The following is a 24,703-nucleotide window of genomic DNA, read 5'->3' as shown; positions in this document are numbered from 1 at the left end:
GGCCCATGTACGAACTGTGTTAGGCTCAATAAAAAGGCCCAAATAGTGACCCAAGAGGTGACACAGTCTCCGAGACTATGTCAGGCAGTGGTACTATCCAGACAAAGTCTCTGAGAGGCTGTAGGCGGTGGTACCGCCCAGTGGTAGGGTACCAGGCGGTGGCACCGCCCCTGTCAGGCAGTAGTACTGCCCAGTGTCAGACTGACACTAGCGGTGGTACCGCCCAACATAAGCGATGGTACCGCCCGTACCCAAGAAACCTGGGATGAGATATTTTTAGGCTTCAAGTTTGAATCAACTTGAAGCCTATAAGTACCCCTCTCATCCCTAGTTAAGATACATAAGCACAGAGAATTTAAAAAGGAAAAAACACTGTAGTAATCTCTTGTGAGAATCCTCCTCCTCTAGTCTAAGTGTTAGAATAGTTTGAGAGAGGAGTGAGTGCTTGTAAAGGTTGTCTCCTAAACCTATGAAAAGGAGAAGAAGGGTGTAAGAAGGAGGTTGATCTTCGCCTATTAAAGGAATATCGATAGTGGATGCCGGTGGCCTCGACGGAAGAGGAATCAGTGGATTGGATGTAGATCACGATAACTAAACCACTATAACTTGGTTTGCATTTACTTCTTGCAATTTACTTTAAACTACAAACTGCCTTCTCTTTACTTGCTACGCTCTTTCGTACGCTTTCAATTTTAAGTATCTTTCTGAAATCGGTTTTATCATACGAAATGAAATTTCTGGAACTGACGTAATTTTTACCGCTGCACTAATTCACCCCCCCCCCCTCTTAGTGTCGACTCATTCCTAATAGGTACCACCACCCAGACCACCTGGGAGTCTGTTCCTTGGCCAGTTCCATTGCCAGACATGGTCCAGCAACCTGGTTGGGCCATGAATCCGGCCCAAACCACTCCAATTACGAGCCTAGTTGGCCCCTAACTGAGTTTGTAGGATTACCTCCTAAATCTAATCCTAATTACATGCTAACTATGATTCTTAAGGCATAACTAAGCAAATCAAGTCCCGTTAGTCTAGGTTTCTTCCGATGATCTTCCGGCGAACTTCCGACGATCTCTCGACAATGTTCCAACGGACTACCGACAAGCTCTTGGACTTCACAACAATCTTCTTGGTGAGTTCCAACAAGCTTCTTTGGCAAGCTCCTAGACTTCTCGGTCAATTCCGGTAGAACTTCCGACGAATGTCCAGACTTCCGACGAACTCTCGAACTCCCACGAAATCTCGATCTTGACTTCGGCACTTCGTTTTGCTTTATGCCTTGATTGCTATCATAGTTAATCATGCACACTTTTCTCAACATATAGATTTGATCAAATAATTTACTAATTGATTTTATTATCAAAATTTGAGATTCAACATTATGAACCTATTAAATTTACTTGTGAGGAGTTCAAAGTCATCATCACTTGAGCGAAACATTTGTTCTAAGTGCCAAATCTTTCTTGTTCTTTGGAAGGTTGTTCTCAAGTTTATCAAGTTCTCTACACGTCATTTCATAGGTCATCAAAGACCCGATAAGTTCTTCAAGTGGAAAGTTATTTAGGTCCTTTGCCTCTTATATTGCAGTTACTTTCGAATCCCAATTTTTATAAAGTGATAGTAAAACTTCATTAACAAGTTTAAAATTCAAAACATATTTGTCAAGAGCCTTTAAACCATTATGATATCTGTAAAACGAGTGTACAAATCAACAATGGTTTCACTTGGCTTCATTCGAAACAGTTCAAAATCATGCATCAAAAGATTAATTTTAGAATCTTTAACTCTACTTGTGCCTTCATATGTGATTTCGAGTGTGTTCCAAATGTCATGTGTAGTTTCATAAATCAAAATGTGATTAAACTCATTTTTATCTAAAGTGCAAAATAAAGCATTCATAGCTTTAGCGTTCAAAGAAAAAGTCTTCTTCTCCAAATCATTTCATTCGTTTATTAGTTTGGAAGACTTTTCAAAACCATTTTCAACGATATTCCATATATCGAAGTTCATAGAAAGCAAGAAAATCCTCATGCGAGTTTTCCAATATATGTAGTCCGTCCCATTAAACATAGGAGGACGAACAATATAATGACCCTCTTGAAAGCCAAAAAAAGCTATCTTTCAAGGGTGTTAAACCAACGGAGAGACATGTGGCTCTGATACTAATTATTAGGATCAAGTCGGTACTAAGAGGAGGGGGTGAATTACTGCTTACGATAAAAATGTCGATTTTGAAAAATTACGTTCGATGAAAATCAATATCGGAAAAGAGTGCTTGACTTAGAGTAAGTGAACTAAGCAATTAACTCAGAAGGTAATAGCAATGATAATGAAAAGCAAAATAGAAATTGAACACTGAATTTATAGTGGTTTGGTCGTCAGGACCTGCCTCCACTCCCGATTCCTCTTCACTCGAGGCCACTAGCTTCCACTACCGATCTACTTTGAACGGGCGAAAATCCACTACCCTTACAACTCTTTCTCCTTTTCATAGACTTAGGAGAGAACCTTTACACCTCTATTTCTTTTATACCTTACTCCTCCCTTAGAAACCTTCTAACTCTAGGAGGAAGAGACTCACTAAACTTAGAGAGATTACAACACTTTTTTAAGTTAGAATTCTTTCCCCTTTCTACTCAATTCTTGCATATCCATGTAAGAATAGCTAGGGTATTTATAGACCCCAAATGGCTTCAAAAATAGAGCCATAAAAGGTCTCATCCTAGGTTTCTCGAGTCTTAACGGGACCACCGCTTGTGCTCGGCGATACCACCACTTGCAGCATTGACAATGGGCGGTATCATTGCTTGACATAGTCTGGGAGACTGTGTTTAGGTGGTACCACCACCTGAAACAATCTAGGAGACTGTGTCTGGGCGGTACCACTGCTTGACCCTACTAAAGGACATTGAATGGGCCAAACTATAGGCCCAATTCAGCCCTGATTCAATCTCAATTGGCCTCTAATTGAGTTGGCATTGTTTCACTCCAATATCGACTCAATTAGACCTAAACTAACTTAATCTAGATATATTATTACCAAGCATAAATCATATGTTGTCCGTCATATCATTGGTTCTTCTAACGCTTCGTCTGATCCTTCGGCACATCGTCCTTGTTGAATCTCGGATATTGATGATGAAGTCAATTGTCATTTGTTATCTAATCTATATGTTGAGATAAGTGTGCAGGATTAACTACGATGAAAGTAAGATATGCAGCAGGAGTTACGCTGGAATCAAGACAATGATCACGTTGGGAGTTCGAGAGTTCGACGGAAGTTCGGACAGTCGTCGGAGGTTCTGCGGGAACAAATCTAAGAAGTCCATGAGCTTGCCAAAGAAGCTCGTCGAAACTCATCAAGTTGATCGTCGCAAGTCCAAGAGTTTGCCGGAAGTCAACAGGAGCATCATCGAGGGTTCATCGGATGATCGACGGAAGTTCGCCGGAAGCTCGCCGGAAGAAGCGATTGACGCACCAGAGCAAGTTGCAGTAAATGTCATAGGAAATATCGTAGTTAGCACAATGATTAAGTTGGAAATGGGAGGTGATCCCATTAACTTAATCTTGGGGCAATTGGGCCCTTGAAAAACCCAAATTGGGCCGAATGGATCAGCCCATTCGGACCCTGATTTCTGCTAGGCGGTTGAACCGCCCCAGCCAGGAGGTGGCATCGCCTGAGCTCGGTCTTCGAGCTCTGGCAGGAGGTGCAACCGCCTGAGCTCGATCTTCGAGCTCTGGCAGGAGGTGCAACCGCCCCTGACAAGAGGTGGCACCGCCTAGAGGCTCAGTCTTCGAGCTCTGCTAGGCGGTGCAATTGCCTCAGTCAAGAGGTGCAACCGCCAGATCCCGAAATTCCGGAAATTGACAGTTTTGAGCTCAAAATTCAAACTGGGCTAGGGCCTATAAATACCCCACCCTTTCAGCACTGAAAGAGCACCAAAAACACACCGAAATCCTGATCTTATTCTGTGATTTTTAGAGCTCAAAATTATTGTAAAGGCCAAAAGTTCTTCTCCCTCTTTTCTTCCAAGTTCTGATCTTTAAAGAGATGAGAGAAAATTCTGTAAGGGTTGTCTCCTAAGTCCGTCAAAAGGAGTGAAACTGTAAAAGGGTGGTTGGCCTTCGCCTATTGAAGGAAGGCCTCTAGTAGACATCGGTGACCTCGTCGGTGGAGGAAGCCAAAAGTGGATGTAGGTCAAGATTGACCGAACCACTCTAAATCTCGGTTTGCATTTACTTTGAGCATCTTATCCTTATGCAAACCTCCTCAATAGCTTACTGCCTTCTGCACATTTACGATCGTGTTTTAAAGTTCAGTATTTTCCGAATCGGCGTTTAGACGTAAATCAGTTTTATCGTACGAACATCATATTTCAGTTTGCGCTTACATTTTAACTTTCATCATAACTGCAAACTGCCTTCATAGATTTCCATTAACTATATCTCGCTTGATTACAAGTTAAAGAGATTTACGAATCGGCTTTTCTACCGAAATCGCTTTTATCGTACGAATACCTTTTTAATCGTCGAAAGTTTTCCGCTACACTAATTCACCCCCCCCCCCCCCTCTTAGTGCTCTTGATCCTAACAGTCCTCTCCTTCGGCGTATTGCCCAAATGGCATATTGACTCTCACAACTTTCAATCTCTTTGGTATAAGGTCCAATCCTTTGGCCCGATGACCAAACTCATGACACGAAGTCCTTTTGCTGGCATGTCGACCGATCCTCCGACCCGACGTCCAATCTCCTAACATGTTTCTATTGAATCTCGAATTTTGATGATGAAATCAATTGATGAGTTAATGATCTAATCTGCATTTTGAGTGATGTAGGACTAACTTTGATCAGAAAAAGTAAATTGATTAAAGTACGAGGAATCAGACGTTTGGCCAAAGTGAAACATGTTAGGAGATTGGATGTTGGGCCAAAGGATCAGTGGACGTGCCCATAGAAGGACTTTGTGTCATGAGTTCGAGCATCGAACCGAAGGATCGGACATTGTGCCAAGGAGATCAGAAGTTGCAAGAGTCGATATGCCGATTGGGCAATACATCGAAGGAGAGGACGATGCGCCAAAGGATCGAACGAAGCACCAGAAGAACCAATAGCATGCCGGACAACATATGATTTGTGCTTTGTAATAATTTGTCTAGATCGAGTTAGTTTAGGTCTAAATAAGTTGGTATTGGGGTGAAACAATGCCAACTCAATTAGGGGCCAATTGGGCATAAATCAAGGCTGAATTGGGCCTACTATTTGGCTCATTCAGTGTTCTGTAGTAGGGTTTGGTAGTGGTACCACCCAAACTAGGCAGTGATACCACCCAGACAATCTCCCAAATTGTTAGGTGGTGGTACTACCAGACTAGGTGGTGATACCGCCTAGTGTCAATGCTACAAGCGGTAGTACTGCCCAACACAAGCGATGGTACCGCTAGGACTTGGGAAACCCGGGATGAGACCTTTTTTTGCTCCATTTTTGAAGTCATTTGGAGTCTATAAATACTCCAAATATTTATGCTTGGTAAAATATGAAATTAAGTTGAAAGGGGGGAAAGAATACTTGAGAAAAATTAGAAACTCTATAAGGATTTAGAGTCTCTTCCTCCTAGAGTTAGAAGTTTTCTAATGAAGAAGTGAGGTGTAAAAAAGAGGTGTAAAATTTTTCTCCTGAGCTTGTGAAAAAGAGAAAGAGGTGTAAAAGGGTAGTTAATCTTCATCCATTGAAAGAAGATCGGTAGTGGAAGCCAGTGGCCTCAAGTGAAGAGGAATTGGGAGTGAATGTAGGTCACGATGATCGAACCACTATAAATCCGGTGTGCTTTCTTTCTATGTCATTTCTTTCATGCTTTTTATTCTTATTACTCGTTGATTTACTTGTTCACTACCCTCAATCACTTACGAACATTTTCAAGTTTAAACACTTTTTCATATATAAGCTTTATTGAACGAATCTACGAATCGACATTGTTTTTATCAAAAGCACTAATTCCCCACCCCCCCCCCCCCCCCCCTAGTGCTGACTTGGTCCTAATAGTTGGTATCATAGTTGGAAAATAAGATTTTTTTTTTAAATGCTAGAGCTATGAACGCTCTATTTTGTGCTTTGGATAAAAACTAGTTTAATCGTATTTCTACTTGTGAAACTGCATATGACATTTGGCACACTCTTGAAGTCACACACGAAGGCATAAGTAGGGTTAAAGATTCTAAAGTTAATCTTTTGATACATAATTTTAAATTATTTCAAATGGAACCAAGCGAAACCATTAGAGATATGTACACCCATTTTACGGATGTCGTCAATGGTTTAAAAGCACTTGGTTTTTTTCTAACCTTGAACTTGTAAATAAAATACTAAGTTCCTTTCCAAAAAATTGGGATCCAAAAATAACGGTAATACAAGAAGTGAAGAACCTAAATAATTTTCCACTTAAAGAACTTATTGAGTCTTTAATGGTAAAATGACTTGTATTGAACATGATCAACATGAGAACTATCTTCCAAAGAACATGAAGGATTTGGCACTTCGAACAATGGAAGACCACTCGAGCGAAAGCTCAAGTGATGATGACATTGAACTTTTGATAAAAAAATTTAAAAAGTTCATGAAAAAGACATTCTAAAAATGAACTTAAAAATGACACAACAACTTGCTATAAATCAAAGAAGCTGCCAAAGAAGAAGAAAGCATTCAAGGCAGCATGGGATGAATTGAGTACATTCGAAGATGAGAAGTGAACTATCAAAGGCGAGGTGGCAAACTACGCCTTAATGGCTTTTGACGATAAGGTAAATAACTCAATCGAATCTCATTTATCTGACAATGAATTGCTTGATGCTTTCCATGATTTATTTGATGAATGTAAGCTAGTTGGTAAAAAGTATATGTTGTTAAAAAGGGATCATGCTTCTCTTGTTAATAATTGAGCATGATAATTGCATGTTAACTCCTTACACTAAGTGTGAAGAGTTAGACTCACTTAAAAAGGAAATTTTATTTTTACAACAAACATTAGATAAATTTAAAATTAGTAGCAATTCTTTAAACATGATTCTTGCCGATCAAAGTTATGTTCGTAGAAAAGAAGGAATCGGCTTTGTAAGTAACACTCAACAAAAGCCATCCATTTTTGTTAAAGGACCCACATTACATGTTTCCCTTAAAAATATATATAATTTTTATGGTAGACATGATCATTTTGCATATAAATGTCCATTCAAAAAGTATGGTTCATATAAATTGGTTTGGGTTCCTAAAAGAACCATAAATATCTTAATACCAAAAATTAATATAGATAGATCCAACCATGAGGGACCCAAAGCTAAATGGGTACCTAGAACAAACCCACCCTTCTTGTAGACATCTCTAAAATTGAAAGCTATGAGCAAAAGATGATTTTTTTATTATGGATGCTCAAAGCCAATGACCGGAGATCCAACACACTTCATAAAGCTCACTAGCCGAAACAAAATAATATTGAAAATGCTTTATATTTAAATCATGCTTGATGATTTAATGATTTAATTATGTATGATGATTTGAAGTAATGATGATTTTTATGATTTATGGTTTATTGATTTTCATGATTTCTATGATGAAATTTATTTTTTTTCGTTTTTAAATGATGATGCATGTTTTGATTTGGCATAAAAAACATGGGCATACTTATATGAAATCAAATCACTTAAATTGAAACAAAAAGGGGAGAATGCATTTTTCTTGAAAATATCTCTAAAGTTTTTTATTTTTCAATAAGTGATTCTTAGTGGTAAATCTATTTTATATTATCTCTTGAATTAAGAAAGTGATTTTGATGATTTGACATTTTGAATTTGAATGAGTTTTATCTATATCAGGATCTTGAATTCTCATAATCATAACTTGAGATTTTCTTTATATGAATCAAGATCCATTACTTTTTATTCTCGAATGATTCTTGCATTTACTGAAGAGAATATTTATCAAACCGAATCATGAACTTCTCTTGATTTCTTGACTGGAGGTATCTTTATGGGAATCAAATTTTTTTTATATTCTATGATTTCTTCTTTTTACCATTTACTAAAAGGAAAAATTATGCAAACAAACCGTGATCTTGAGATTTTTACTATGATTCTTTCATTTTATTAAAGAGAATTATCTAAATGAATCACGATTTGTCTTTTGATTTCTCAAAATTATAACTTGAGATTTTTATATGAATCAAGATCTTTTATTATTTGTTCTCCTACAATTCTTTTGTTGTTTCTTAAAGAGGACATTTATCCAAATTAACCATGATATGCCACTTGACTTCTTAAGGTTTATGACTTGAGTTTTATGTATAATACTCCCTTGTATTTATGAATTGTATACCTCATCACTCTTGATTTAAATTTATCTTTTTGTCATGATTTGAAAATTGATATAAAAGGGAAAAAATTATAATATTGTATTCTTCCCTTCTTCTTAATAATAACTAAGGGAGAGAAAAGTCTTGCTAGCTTGAACATCACAAAGAAAGAAAAGTGCTAGCTTACATATCTTAAGAAACAAAACTTGCAAACTTATCTCAAAAGAGAAGCAAGAATTGCTAGCTTTTAATCTCAAGAGAAGCAAAAGTGCTATCTTGCCCATCTCAAGAAGCAAAGAATTATTAACTTATACATCTCAAAAACTTGCTAGCTTACATGTTCTAAAATGATGTAAAACTTACTATAATTTACTAACTTGTATTCTGTTTCAAAAACTTGCTAGTTGCACTTCTCCTTTTTGTTGATGACAAAGGGGGAGAAGTTATGATGATGATACGAAATTATTCATGAAATACTCATGATATTATGATGATGCATATAATGAAAACTTATAATAATCATACATGGTATCATGTAATGTACTTTGATATTTTGATACCATGATGATTTGAAATATTTATGATTTGGAATGATGCATGTAATAATGTGATTAATTGGTTCCTTGAATATTCATGATGCATGGAATGATGAAATACTCATAATACTCTAAATTCAAAGTTTCTATCAATATGGCATACTGATAGGGGGAGTTTAGTTTAAACTCCATCATCAATTGGTTATCATCATAAAAAAGGGGAAAATTGTTGAATCTTAGATTTTGATGATGAAATAAATTGATGAGTTAACGATCTAATCTATGTTTTGATTGACATAGGACTAACTTCGATCAGAAAAGGCAAATTGATTAAAACAGGAGGAATCAGACGTTGGGTTGGAGGATTTGTCGACGTGCTGGCAGAAGTATTGAATCTTGGATTTTGGTGATGAAGTCAATTGTAAATTATTTGATCTAATCTATATGTTGAAAAAAGTGTGCAGGATTAACTACGATAGCAGTAAGATATAAAGCAGATGTTGTGTTGGAGTCAAGATCGAGATCTCGTCGGGAGTTCAAGAGTTCGTCGGAACTCCGAACGTTCGTCAGAAGTTCTGCCGGAACCAACCGAGAAGTCTAAGAACTTGACAAAGAAGCTTGTCAGAACTTGCCAAGAATATCATTGTAAAGTCCAAGAGTTTGCCGGGAGTCCATCATAACATTACTGAGAGTTCGTCGGAAGATCGCCGGAAGCTCGCCGAAAGAGCAATTGACATACCAAAACAAGATGTTGTGTCAAATTGTCTTAATTATTATAGTTAGTCCTTAAATTGAGTTAGAATTGGGAGGTAATCCCACTAACTTAGTTAGGGGCCAATTGGGCCCTGAATATGGTTGAATTGGGCCGGATTGAACAGCTCATTCAACCCCTAAAAACATGGCCGGTAGTGGCACCGCTTGGAAGACCCAGTCTCCTAGATGGTCTAGGCAGTGGTACCGCCCAGATTGGGTGGTGGTACCACTGACAATTATTGCTGCCAGCGGTGGTACCGCCCTTGTTAGGCGGTGGTACCACTAGAGCTCGGTCTCTTAGCTCTGTCAGGCAGTGGTACCGCCCAGTATAAGGTGTCAGGGTGGTACCTCCCAATAATGGTGGTGGTATCGCTAGTATCCCGAAAATCTGGGATGAGACATTTTTTGGCTCTATTTTTTAAGCCATTAAATACCCCACCCTTTTTACATGAAAGGGTAACAAAGTTTATTATGTGTGAAAAAATCTAAGTGTTTGAAGTGTGAAAAGTGTTGTAAAAGTGAGAAGAGTTCTCCTCCTCCCTCTCTTAGCCTTGTAACTATCCAAGAAAGAGGAGTGAGACTTGTAAGGGTTGTCTCCTAATCCCGGCAAAAGGAGAAAGAGCTGTAAAAGGTGGTTGGCCTTCGCCTATTGAAGGAAGGCCTTTAGTAGACACCGGTGACCTCGACGGAGAAGGAATCCAAAAGTGGATGTTGGTCATTTCGACCAAACCACTCTAAATTTTGGTTTGCCTTTCTATTTGTGCAATTTACATTACTACAAACTTCCATAACCTTCTCTTAGCACTTTTACGAAAGCTTTCAAGTTCAATTTATTTCCGAAACGGATTGAACAAAAACGAACATTTTTTCGAAATCGAAAAATTTTCACTGCACTAATTAACCCCCCCCTCTTAGTGCTGCTCTTGATCACAACAATTGGTATCAAAGCAAGATTTACTTTCATTTGGTTTTAAACTCAAGAGAGATGGTATTTTTCGGTAACCTAGAGGGTCATTCAATTACACATCCGTCCATGTTCAATGGGATGGATTACACATATTGGAAGACTATAATGAAGATCTTCCTAATTTCAATGGATTTCAAATTATGGAATATTGTAGAAAATGAGTTTCAAAAGTCTTCTCTTCCAATGAATGATTGGAATGAGTTAGAGAAGAAGACTTTCATTTTAAACGCAAAGGCTATGAATGTCTTGTTTTGTGCCCTAGATAAAAACGAGTTTAATCATGTGTTCATTTGTGAAACTGCTTTTGATACTTGGCATACACTCGAAGTGACTCATGAAGGTACTAGTAGAGTGAATGAGTCAAAAATTAATCTTTTAGTGTATACTTATGAGTTGTTTCAAATGAAACCGAGTAAGACAATTGGAGACATGTACACTTGATTTACGGATGTCGTCAATGGTCTAAAAGGACTTGGTAAAGGTTTCTTATATTTTGAACTTGTTAATAAAATTTTAAGATCCCTTCCAAAGAGTTGGGACCATAAAATCATGACCATTCAAGAGGCCAAAGACCTAAAGAATTTTCCCCTCAAAGAACTAATTGGGTTACTAATGACCTATGAGATGACTTGTAAAGTTCATGAAGAGTTTGAGGACACCCTTCCAAAGAATAGAAAGGATATGGCACTAAAAACCTAAGAAGACCACTTGAAAGAAAACTTAAGTGATGAGGACCTTGATGAAGACTTGGCACTTTTAACAAGGAAATTCAAAAAATTTATAAAAAAAATAAATTTAAAAATGATACGAAAAATAAATTTAAACCCAAGAAAGATCAAGTAATATGCTACGAATACAAGAAGCCGGGACATTACAAGAGTGAATGTACGCTAGCCAAGAAGAGACAACCAAAAAAGAAGGCTCTTAAAGCAACATGGGATGACCCAAGTTCATCCGAAGAAGAGGAGCCAACCAATACCGAGCAAGTTGCTCACTATGCACTAATGGCTATTGGAGATGAGGTAACAAATTCATTAGATGCAAATTTATCTTTCAATGAGCTTTTAAGTGCTTTTCATGAATTATTTGATAAATGTAGAACCTTAAGTAAAAAAGTATAACTCTTTGAAAAAGGAACATGCTTCTCTTGTTAGCAATTTTGATAGACTAAAAATTGAACATGATGTTAGTTTAGCTCCTTGCATAAAATGTCATGAAGTAGAAACACTTAGAAAGGATAAATTACTACTCAAAAAATCCTTGGAAAGGTTTGAGGTTAGTAGCAAGTCCTTAAACATGATCCTTGCTAACGAGGGTCTCGTTCATAAGAAAGGTGGAATCAGATTTATGAGTGGCTCTCATCAAAATCCAACCATCTTTGTTAAAGGTCCTACTTTGCATATTTCACCCCGAAACAAATATAACTTTTATTGTAAATTTGGGCATGTAGCTTATCATTGTCCATTCAAGAAATGTAGCCCACATAAATTAATTTGAGTTCCTAAAAGAACCTCAAATGACTCAATGCAACATGATAAGCTATGTAGATCGATTTTTTAGGCACCCAAGGTCAAATGGTACCTAAAAATCATCCTTTTTTATAAAAAAATATACCATCAAAAGCTAGGAGCAAGAGATAGTACCTTGATAGTGGATGCTCAAGGCATATGACCGGAGATCCATCTCAATTCTCTAAGCTCACTATCATAAATGAAAGATATGTCACCTTCGAAGACAACAACAAGAGTAAAATCATTGGCAAAAAAATCATAGGTAACAAATCCAACTTCTTCATTGAAGATGTGTTATTGGTTGATGGCTTAAAGCATAATTTCTTAAGCATTAGTTAATTGTGTGATAAAGAATACATCATTAAATTTGAATCCAATGCTTGCATTATTGAAAAATCATATTAAAACACATCTATGATTGTCTTAAAACAAAATAATGTATACACTATTGACATTAATGATCTATGTAATGAAATGTGCTTTTCGGTTTTGAATGACGATGCTTGGCTTTGGCATAGAAGATTAGGTCATGCTAGTATAAAACTAATCTCTCAAATTTCATCTAAAGAACTTGCAAGAGGAATTCCTCATATCAAGTTTGTCAAAGATAATATGTGTGATACATGTCAACTAGGAAAACAAATAAAATGTAGCTTCAAACCTAAGAATCAAATAAGCACCTCTAGACCTTTGCAATTGATCCATATGGACTTATTCGGACCAATTGCTACATCAAGCCTAGGAGATAGCAAATACACATTTGTCATTGTGGATGATTTTAGTAGATACACATGGACTTACTTTTTGGCATACAAAAGTGATTACTTTAGGTATTTCTCTATATTTTGTAAACTAGTTCAAAATGAAAAGGGTTTTATGATTTTATCAATACGAAGTGATCACGGTAGTAAATTTCAAAACCTTGATTTTCAAGAATTTTGTGAATCTAATGGATACAACCACAACTTCTCTACTCCAAGAAATCCTCAACAAAATGGAGTAGTAGAAAGAAAGAATAGAAACTTACAAGAAATGACTAGAACCATGATAAACTAACGTAGTTTACCTAAATATTTTTGGGCCAAAGCCGTAAATATGACATCCTATATCATGAATAAGGTTCCAGTAAGACCACTACTTTCTAAAACTCCTTATAAGTTGTGGAACAATAAAAAAACCCAATGTTTCATATTTTAAAGTTTTCGGATGTAAATGCTTTATATTGAATGAAAAAGGTACCTTAGGAAAGTTTGATGAAAAATTCGATGAAGAAATTTTTCTTGGTTATTCTTCTATTTCTAAAGCTTTTCTTATCTTTAACAAAAGAACTTTGGTTATAGAAGAATCAATTCATATGGTTTTTAATGAAGTTTCCAAAGTTAAAAAAAATGATTTTGATGATGATCTTAATTTTTATACTTTGAATTTAAATGAATCCCCTTCTCCACCTAGCAACTTGGATGCATCTTCTTCCTAAACATCCTTGCCTAAGGAATGGAAGTATGTAGATGCTCATCCCAACGAGCTAATCATCTAATGAGGTTCAAACTAGTCCCTCTCTTAAGAATTTTTGTGCAAACGCTGCCTTTCTCTCCCAAATTGAACATAAATACATTGACGAGGCCTTGAAAGATGATTCATGGGTTATTGCAATGCAAGAAGAGTTAAATCAATTTGGGAGAAATGATGTGTGGAAGCTTGTTCTGAGGCCAAATAATAATTTAGTTATTGGTACTAAATGGGTCTTTAGAAACAAATAAGATAAACTTGGTATTGTGGTTAGAAACAAGGCTAGATTAGTGGCCAAATGTTTCAACCAAGAAGAAGCTATCGATTATGAAGAGACATTCGCTCCTGTGGCACGATTAGAAGCTATAAGGATGCTCCTTACCTATGCTAGTAGTAATAATTTTAAATTATTTCAAATAGATGTTAAAAGTGCTTTTCTTAATGATTTTATTTCTGAAGAAGTTTATGTTGAACAACCTCCCGAATTTGAGAATAATAATCTCCCTAATCATGTGTTTAAGTTTACTAAAGCTCTCTATGGATTGAAACAAGCCCCAAGGGCTTGGTATGAGAGACTTAGCTCATTTCTTATTAAAAATAATTTCTCTAAAGGCAAGGTCGATACTACATTGTTCATCAAAAATTTTAAAAATAATTTTCTTATTATTCAAATTTATGTTGATGATATTATTTTCGGTTTCACGAATGAATCTCTATGTGAATCATTTGCTAAAAGTATGAGTCTTGAATTTGAAATGAGTTTGATGGGGGAATTAACTTTATTTCTAGGCTTACAAATCAAATAACTAAGTTATGGCATTTTTCTTAGCCAAACAAAATATGCTTTAGATTTGCTAAAAATGTTTAATATGGATAGCTCAAAGGCTATCAATACTTCCATGAGTACCTCCACTAAGTTAGACATTGATGAAAGTGGAGAAAGTTTTGATCAAAAAGCTTATAGGGGTATGATAGGAAGTTTACCATACCTCACCACAACTAGACCGGATATCATGTTTAGTGTAGGACTTTGTGCTATGTTTCAATCTAATCATAAGATATCTCATCTTAAAGCAATTAAGAGAATTCTTAGATATCTTAAAGGTACCACTAATCTAGGATTATGGTATCTAAAATCTGAGAACTTTGAACTAATTGCTTATGCTGATGTGTATTTTGCTAGATGTGGATTAGATAGAAAAAACACATCTGAAACATGTCAATTTTTAGGACACACACTTGTTTCTTGGTCTTCTAAGAAATAAATCTTGGTTGCACTATCTACAACCGAAGCTGAGTATATTGCAGCTAGTGCACAAGTTATGTGGATGAAAAATACTTTAGAGGATTATAAGATTCATCTTAAAAATATTTCCATAAAATGTGATAACACAAGTGCAATAAGTTTAACAAAAAATCTCATTCAACACTCTAGAACTAAACATATTGATATTAGGCATCACTTTATACGAGATCATGTCAATAATCATGATGTAATCTTAGAGTTTATTGATATGAAACATCAATTAGCCAATATCTTTACAAAACCTTTAAGTGAAGAACAATATGATTTTATTAGAAGAGAGTTAGGAATGTTAATTTGTCCAAACGTAAAAATTTGATGTATAACTTTTCTGGACTAACTTCTGTATTTCATAAATGGAGCTTTCATGAATTTATTTCATTTTTTTAACTTCCTTGATATCAAGTTTACTTCATATCCTTACTCCATCACTTAATGATGTTTGATACATGGAATTCATTGACAAATGCATCTCCCACGGTTTTCACACATGAATTTTTAATGGGAAATGGATTTGATGTAATGCTCCTCTCACCATGAAGTTTTATTCATAAATTTCTCTTTCATGTGACACTCCTCTCTCATGAATTCCTCCTTATTCCTTTCATGAAAGATGAATTTTCTGAATTCCGATGGATATCTTGATCCTTAAAGATGAATTTTAGTGTGTGATGATTACTTGCAAGATTGGGGATTTGATTTCGTATGGATATCTTGATTCTTTTCATGAATCTCTTCTCTTTGTCAAAATGAAAGCATGTTTTAACAAAAACTTATTTATCATTTTTGACTTAAATCATTTCACAAATTTAGTTCTTAATCGATTCCCTCCTTACCTTCCTTCCTCTTCTTCATGCAAAGTTGTGATGACAAAGGGGGAGAAGTTGATGGAATCTATCGCTTTAATGTTGATAATATTTAATGATGAGAACTTTTGAGTATGAAATTTGCTTAAATTTTTTTACCACACTTGCATTGTTCAATTGTTCTCCTTTTTGTTGATGGCAAAGGAGGAAAAATAATATCAAAATGTGATAAATTGATGACAAATGTATGCAATGTATTTCATCATATATACTTGAAATGTTTCCTTGATAAATTTCTTTCATTATGATAAGATATCTAGAGCTTAACTTGTTATTTTACAATTGATATCTTGACATAGAATGATGAATTGCTATCTTTGTCATCTTTCATATTTGAAATATCATACTTGAAAATGGATGTCATACCTTAGACATTATTTTGATAAATACTTGGTATCGTATTTTGAGAATGTTAGATCATAATGGGAATCATGATGTGCATGTTGATAAGTTTGATGAACTTATCTTATCAGTTTGTTTCTTGAATTCAAAAGCCTTAAATTCAAGAATGTATTTTCTCAAGTATGGCATATAGATAGAGGGAGTTAAGGTTAACTCCGTCATCAATTGATTGTCATCATCAAAAAGAGGAAGATTATTGAATCTCAGATTTTGATGATGAAATCAATTATAAAATGTTGATCTAATCTATATGTTGAGAAAAGTGTGCAGGGTTAACTATGATAGTAGTAAGACATAAAGTAGATGTTGTGCTGGAGTTAAGATCGAAATCTCGTCGGGAGTTCAAGAGTTCGTCGGAAGTCCGGACATTCATCGGAAGTTCTACCGGAACTAACCGAGAAGTCCAAGAACTTGCTAAAGAAGCTTGTCGGAACTCGCCAAGAAGATCGTCGTAAAGTTCGGGAGCTTACCGAGAGTCCGTCGAAATATTGCCGAGAGTTCATCGGAAGATCGTCGGAAGATTGCCGGAAGCTCACCAGAAGAGCAATTGATGTACCGGAACAAGATGTTGTGTCAAATTATCTTAATTATTATAGTTAGTCCATATATTGAGTTAGGATTGGGAGATAATCCCACTAACTTAGTTAGGGGCCAACTAGGCCCTAAACAAGGCTAAATTGGGCCGAATTGAACAACTCATTTAGCCCCTGAAAACATGGCCGACAGTGGTACCGCCTGGAAGACCTAGTCTCCCAAGTGGTCTGGGTGGTGGTACCGCCCCTGTTAGGCAGTGGTACCACCAGAGCTCGGTCTCCGAGCTCTGTCAGGTGATGGTACCACCTAGATTGAGCGGTGGTACAGCCTAGTGTCAGGTGTCAAGCGGTGGTACTGCCCAGTAATGGTGGTGGTACCGCTAGTACCTTGGAAATCTGAGATGGGACACTTTTGTCTCCATTTCTGAAGCCATTGGAGCCTATAAATACCTCACCCTTTTCTGCATGAAAGGTTAACAAAGTGCTATTATATGTGTGAAAAATTCTAAGTGTTTGAAGTGTGAAAAGTATCGTAAAAGTGAGAAGAGTTCTCCTCCTCCCTCTCTTAGCCTTGTAACCATCCAAGAAAGAGGAGTGAGACTTATAAGGGTTATCTTCTAATCCCGGCAAAAGGAGAAAGAGCTGTAAAAGGTGGTTGGCCTTCGCCTATTGAAGGAAGGCCTTTAGTGGATATTAGTGACCTCGATGGAGGAATCCGAAAGTGGATGTAGGTCATTTCGACTGAACCACTCTAAATTCTGGTTTGCCTTTCTATTTATGTAATGTACATTACTACAAACTTTCTTAACCTTCTCTTAGCACTTTTACGAAAGCTTTCAAGTTCAATATATTTTTGAAACGGATTGAATCAAAACGAACATTTTTCTGAAATCGAAGAATTTTTCGATGCACTAATTCAATTCACCCACCACCCGCCACCCCCAGTGGCGCTCTTGATCCTAATAATAAGGATTTCGTGCCATGAATTCGGGCATCGGGCGGAAGGATTGGACATTATGCCAAGGAGATCAGAAGTTACAAGAGTCAACATGCTGATTATCCAATATGCCGAAGGAGAGGATGATTGCTCGTTCATTTACTTAAGACTTACAATCAAAAGTGTTTGAAAGAATAATTAGGTTTGTGAGCAACCCATAAAAGATATGGTGATGCATGTTTGAGTGGACATTATAATTGACATTCTTATTTACGTACTTAGAGTTATTTGTTTCTGCTATCCTGTTCACATTTATGTATGTATGTATTATGGTTGAATGTGATGGTAGCATTATCTTAACAAGATAAATTACACGAGTCATTTTGATTATATTAGGAAAAGCTAATAGTGTTATGGTACATAGAAGGAAGTATGACATTGATAACATCAACCACTGACTCGCATTGTTAGTCAAGCTTAATATAGTATTATTATATTTATTGGACATATTAGCCTATCTTTTTTTAAATTCATGCATGTATAAATAATTTTTAAAATTTAGAATCTAATTAGATAAAATTATTTTAAAATAAATTTTATTTTTATTTATTTTTTTATTTTGAACCTTTTGTATCTTACCGATTAATGGGTCACGTGGGAGAATATTATATTATATAGCCCTCTCTAATTAGGTAAAATATATTATTGATATGATTAGATTCTGATTATGGATTCAACTAATAGAAAGAAAATTCAATTATGATAGGGTTCTTTAAGAGATGATCTTAATCGGAGGAACTCTCCTAATTACTTATTGTAAACCATTTGCTCTCGCTTATAAATAAACAGGACCTTCTAGAGACTCAATACAATATAAACATATAATAATTGAATACGCAGGCATGCAAATAAGGATAGAAAAAAAGAAAAAGATGAATTTAGTTCTCTTTGTAGATCAATATCATTATAGATCTTGGATCCGATGATAGTGCATTTATAGATAAGAGAAAATATTTTTTGAATCATAATTAAAAGATATGTATCGTAATCTTTACATTTATTATTATTTAATTTTAGATTTTTAATATTAATTTTTTTATTTAATAATAACATATTATAGCTCATCAATTTGAATTGTTAGAAATAAAATATGAGGAAGATATTCTTGAGTTTGAAACAATACTCCCTATTTATACATGTTAGAAGGGAGAATTTTCCTCAACAAAAGAGGATTTTCCTCAACAAATTTATGATATTTCCTCATGTAGTTGAGGAGATCTTGACTATTGTTAAGGCTATTATCAAGGGAGATCTTAGTTGTTATCATGCCCCCGCAAGACGGTGCTCCTGTCAATGATGTCGATCTTGGACCGATGTGATGAAAATGATTTGCGGGTGAGAGGCTTCGTGATTCGTGAGTGGGTCCGCTAGTTGATCAGTCGTATGTACGTGAGAAACACGTAGTTGATATCTGACAACTTGTTCTCGCACAAAGTGAAAGTCGATGGCTATGTGTGTCATGCGTGAGTGGAATATTGGATTGGCGCATAGGTAAGTGGCTCCGACATTGTCATAATATATTGTAGGAGTAGAGGTGATGTTGATGCCAAGTTCCTTTAGTGGATTCGTGACCCAATTAAGTTCTGTAGCAGCGGTTGCTATGGCACGGTATTCAGCTTCCGTTGTAGAATGTGCAACTGTCTTTTGCTTCTTAGAACTCCAACTGATTAGATTAGGTCCAAAGAAGATGATATACTCTAACATGGATATTCTGTCATCAAAATTCCCTGCCCAATCAACATCAACAAAGGCATGGAGATGAAGGGGGGAGTGTTTGCGGAAAAAGAGGCTATGATTGAGAGTCCCATGAAGATATCGCAAGATTCGTTTGATTGCAGACCAATGCATAGTAGATAGTCGATGCATGAATTGAGATAATTTATTGGACGCAAATGAGATATATGGACGGGTGAGAGATAAGTACTGTAAGGAGTCAAGGACTTGTTGGTATTGAGTTGGGTCTGTAGTAGGGCTTCCATCACATAGTTTGAGCGACTCGCCAATAGATAGAGGTGTTGTAACTACCTTTGCATCTTGCATGTTCATTTTAGATAATAGATCTTGAATATACTTTGGTTATGATAGAAAGAGTCCTGAAGATGTGTATATTGCTTCCACTCCCAAAAAAAGCTCAAGGTTCCTAGATCTTTAAGAGAGAATTGATCTACTAAATGCTGGAGGAATGTCTTGATTTCCATAGGATTTTTGCCTATGACAATAATATCATCCACATATACCATAAGATATATTATATTACCACTTTGATGATCGAGAAATAGGAAGGTATCAGACTTGGAGTTGATGAAGCCAATTAATGCCAAAAACGAGCTAAGTTCGGTGTACCAAGCTCTTGGAGCTTGATGAAGTCCATAAATAGCTTTTTGTAGTTTACAAACATGCTTTGGATACTAAGGGTGGATGAAGCCAGGAGGTTGTTGCATGAAGACATCGTCAGTTAGGGTCCCCTATAAGAAGGCATTATTAATATCGAGTTATCGTAAATGCCAGCCTTGTGAGATGGCCAAACTCAGAATAAGTCGGATTATTGTGGGTTTAACAACAGGACTAAATGTCTCTGTGAAGTCAACACCAGGACGTTGATGAAACCCTTTGGCCACTAGACGCGCTTTATATCTGGCAACGAATCCATCTGGGTTCCACTTAATTCGAAAGACCCACTTACACCCGATGATATTTTGTGTGGGATAAGAGGGTACAAGCGTCCATGTAGAATTATGGAGGAGGGCATCATATTCTTCACACATGGCTTTACGCCAGTATGGAGATTTTTGGTCTTGAGTAATTGTGGTAGGTTCAGTGGTCTCTGACAAGGATGTTATGATGGTATGTAGGTCAAGAACTTGTCGTAGTTTAAAGACACCACTTTTGAAGCGCATTGTCATTGGATGTCCAAGGGCCATAGGGTGTGTTGTAGGTATGGGCGGTGGAGAGGCACTAACACGGGTTAGGGTAGGCTGGGGGACTTCAATGTCATTAGTTCTAGGAGAGGATAAAGGTAGTGGTTGTGTTTGCAAGGGCATGCCTTCATTTGTAGGGGAACCTTATGAAGAAGGGAGAGGCATAATGGAGGGGGTGAGGAGCTGTTGAACCAGGAGAAGGAGAGAGTGTGGATCTTGAAAAGAAGGGCTAGATGGTACTATGGGAGACTCGGTTGACGGGATTGATGGCGTACTCCAGTGATGTATATGTGATGGAGTAGGTTGCACAGCAGGAGACTTGGGGTTTTGAAACGGAAAGATAGTCTCAATAAAAATAACATGACAGGACGTAAAGACTTTTTGAGATTGGGGTTCATGGCATCAAAATGCATTATGTTCAAGAGAGTATCCAATGAAAACGCAATGCTTAGATTTTGATGTTATCTTATGTGAGCCATAGGGACGGAGCCATGGATAACATAAACATCCAAACACTTTAAGTTTTTGAAGGTTTGGGGATTTATGAAATAGTTTTCTAAATGATGACTCGTACTTGAGGACTGGAGTGAGCATATAATTAATGAGGTAGACGACAGCTTGAAATGCTGCAGTCCAAAAAGTTGTTGGCATAGAGGCTTGGTGTAGGAGTGTGAAACCAATTTCAACTATATGTCGATGTTTACATTCAGTAGAGCCAACGAGTTGAGGAGTATGTGGAGGTGACTTGAGGTATTGTATACCACAAGCAGAGAGGCAGGATGTGAGGGCTTAATATTCGCCTCCACCATCGTAGTAAACAGTTTTAATTATAGACTAAAAGAAGTTCTCAACCAATGTTCAAAAGTTGGTAAAGATTGTTGAAACTTCATATTTATGGTGAAGAGGGTATAACCCTATGTTCTTAGTGAAATAGTCTACGAAAATAATATAAAATCTAAACTTGTCAAAGGAAGTGATTGGAGCGGGGCCCCAAACATTAGTGCAAATAACCTCAAAGGGTTTAGAGCAGGGTATGGAGGATATTCTAAATGGGAGTCTATGACTTTTATTACTTAAACAAGCATCACAATGAGTTATAATGTTATTGGTTTTAAGCATAGGAAGAGAATAACGGGAAAGTAATTTTTGCTGGATAAAAGATGAGAGATGACTAAGACGACGATGCCACACATTAGTTGGAGTTACGATGGAAGAGTAGGCAGCGGGTTGGGTGATTTGAGGAACTGACGGCCACTCGTAAATGTTGTCCTTACTCTGGCCTCGGATCAAGAATGCCCCCGTGCTCAAATCCTTGACATGAAAGGAGTTAGGAAAGAATTCAATTGAGGTTTATTTTGTTTGCAGAATTAAGAAACAAAAATGAGATTTCGTTTGATGTGGGGTGCACATAAAACATCATCGAGCGTAAAGGTTGTGCTATGTGAATTGAGCATTATGGAGCCAGTATGAGTAATGGGAAGTCCATTACCATCACCGGCGATGATTTCTTCATTTTTGTCATAGTTGTTGTGGACGGACAAGTTTTGTAGATCAGAAATAATGTGATGAGAGGCACTAAAGTCCATTCCAAATTTGGTTGCTAGTATTCGGAGTAGTTGTAAGATTTGCGTGAGGCCAATGTAATGGAGGAGAAAGTCTGAGTCAAGTTCTATAAACCTTTACTGAGTGGCCAACTTTGTCACACAGTTGGCTAATAACTCTTTGTTGATTTGTATAATCGAGACACTATGACTAAGGATAATTGTAGTAGCCGCCTTGATGGTTGCAATTGAAATGCTGATGAGGTGGATAGGGGGAGGTTTGGTTAGAGCCCACAAATTCAAGAGGCATGCTGGCCAAACCTTTGTTGATGGTTTCATTGTATCTGTTGCCTTTGTTATGTGATTTTTGACTGACTTGAGCTATGATGGATGGACCCAGCAATTTGTCTTCACGCTTGAGATGTATCTCATAGTCAGTCAACTTGTCAAAGAATTCTTCAAATAATATCAGTGAGTCACGTGCCTATATCGCTGCTGCCAGTTCCTTATACTCATCCCTAAGGCTATTAAGTGTATGGATAATGACTTCTTAATCACTAAGATTATGATCTATCAGGGCCAAGTTATCAATGATAACTTTGATATTTTGTAGATAGTCAGCAATGGTACTTCCCTCTTGTTTTGTTTGCATGAGACTAGATAGGAGACTAAGCAAGCGAGTACACGAACGATTTGCCAAGGTGGTTTGTAGCTTGCACCAGGCTTTGGCAACAGAGTCACATGAAGATATGAGTGGGGCAAGGGATCCAGCGACGAAAGCTTCAATTGCTTGAAGGATGAGATAATCTTAGCGTTACCACAGTTTATAGTCTAGATTTGGTACTGGACTGAGTGCTCTTGAGATGTTGAGCATCGCTAGTGGACAATAGAGAGAGTCGTCGACGTAACCTAATAGATCATAGCCAAATAGGAGATTTGAAAATTGAGCACGCCAGGATACGTAGTTGCCACCTTTTGATAACTTGAAGGGAATGAGAGTTGCAGCATTGATAGAAATAAGGCCTGTAGAGGAAAAAGTATTGTGGTTTTCTGCAAGAATAGTAACCGAAGCGTCAGATGTAGATGATGAGGACATATTATGGTAGTTGACAGTGAGGTAGCAGTCCATAATAGGCGACGCAGGCTGTGATCGGTGCAAATCACAACTTACAATCAAGTTTGGTGGCCGGAGTATGAGGGAGAGGAGCCCTCGCAAAGGAGTAGCAATTTAAAATAGGGGAAGGCTGCTTGCTAAAGGACTGAGAAGGGGCACAGTGACATAATGCCCTTTTTCTTAAACTCCGAGGTAGCAAGTTGATGTCGTCGGATTAACTAGATTTGTTGCACTGTAGATCAGTGAGCAATGTGGGAGATCGACAGCGTCAAGATGCATTTGAGGAGGAGAAGTAGCACCGGTAAGCACAGTGTTATAGGCTCTGCCCTTTCCAGTAAGCAATGGCTGTGATCAGGAACATAACGCTAGCATCATCTTTGGCGAAGGGGAGAGGGGCGGGGGCTACTGAGGTCGAGTACCTCCAAGAGCTTCAAACGGAGAAGCTCCGGCAGGATGGTGAGAATAGAGCACAGTGCTAGAGGCGACGGGCAATGGGCAGGAAAGGCAACGAGATGTGGAAGCGGAGAGAGGCGATAGCGCAGTGTACACAGGGATGGAGAAGTAGCGATGCAGGTGTACGTAGGGACGAGCTTCTTGAACTCGCCCTCCCCGAGCGCACTGTCGCTACCGAGGTTCTCCTTGAAGAAGGATGCGCCGATAGTGGGGGAGTACTTGGCCACCGTGGTGCTGAGGCGAGAATAGAGCACAATGTGTTGAATCTCATATTTTGATGATAAAACCAATTGATATGTGTTTATGTTTTAATTTGTGTTTTGAGTGACGCAGGATGCTTCAATCATGATGAGACAATTAAAGCAAAAACAATCATGTTGGGCCGGAGGAACATGTCAGAAGATTGGACGTTGGGCCGGTGGATTGATCGACATATCGATAGAAGGCTATGGGCCATGGATTCGGGCATCGGGCCAAGAAGAGCATATATTGCACCAAGGATATCAGAGTTGCAAAGTCAACTGGCCAATTGGGCAATAGGTCGCAAGAGAGGATGATGCGCCGAAGAATCGAACGAAGCGTCGAGGGACCAATGACATGCCGGACAACTTGATTAATGCTTAGTATTAATTGTCTAGATCGAAGTGTATTTTTACATATGCAGGATTAACTACGATAACAAGGCATGAAGCAAAATGAAGTCCCGGAGTCAAGGACGCGATTACGTTGGGAGTTCGAGAATTCGTCGGAAGTCCGGACGTTCATCTGAAGTTCTGGAGGAACCAGCCGAGAAGTCTCAGAGATTTCCAGAGAAGCTCATTAGAACTCGCCAAGAAGATCGTCATGAAGTCCAGGAGTTCACTGGAAGTTCGCTAGAAGCTCACCGGAAAAATAGATATAGGGACTTGTTTTGCTTAGCAAATGACTTAGGATTTCGTAGTTAGCACGTAATTGGGCTTGG

The sequence above is a fragment of the Musa acuminata genome, chromosome BXJ1-10 (genome assembly GCF_036884655.1).
Source record: "Musa acuminata AAA Group cultivar baxijiao chromosome BXJ1-10, Cavendish_Baxijiao_AAA, whole genome shotgun sequence".
Taxonomy (NCBI): Eukaryota; Viridiplantae; Streptophyta; class Magnoliopsida; order Zingiberales; family Musaceae; genus Musa; species Musa acuminata.
This window is presented reverse-complemented; position numbering follows the sequence as displayed.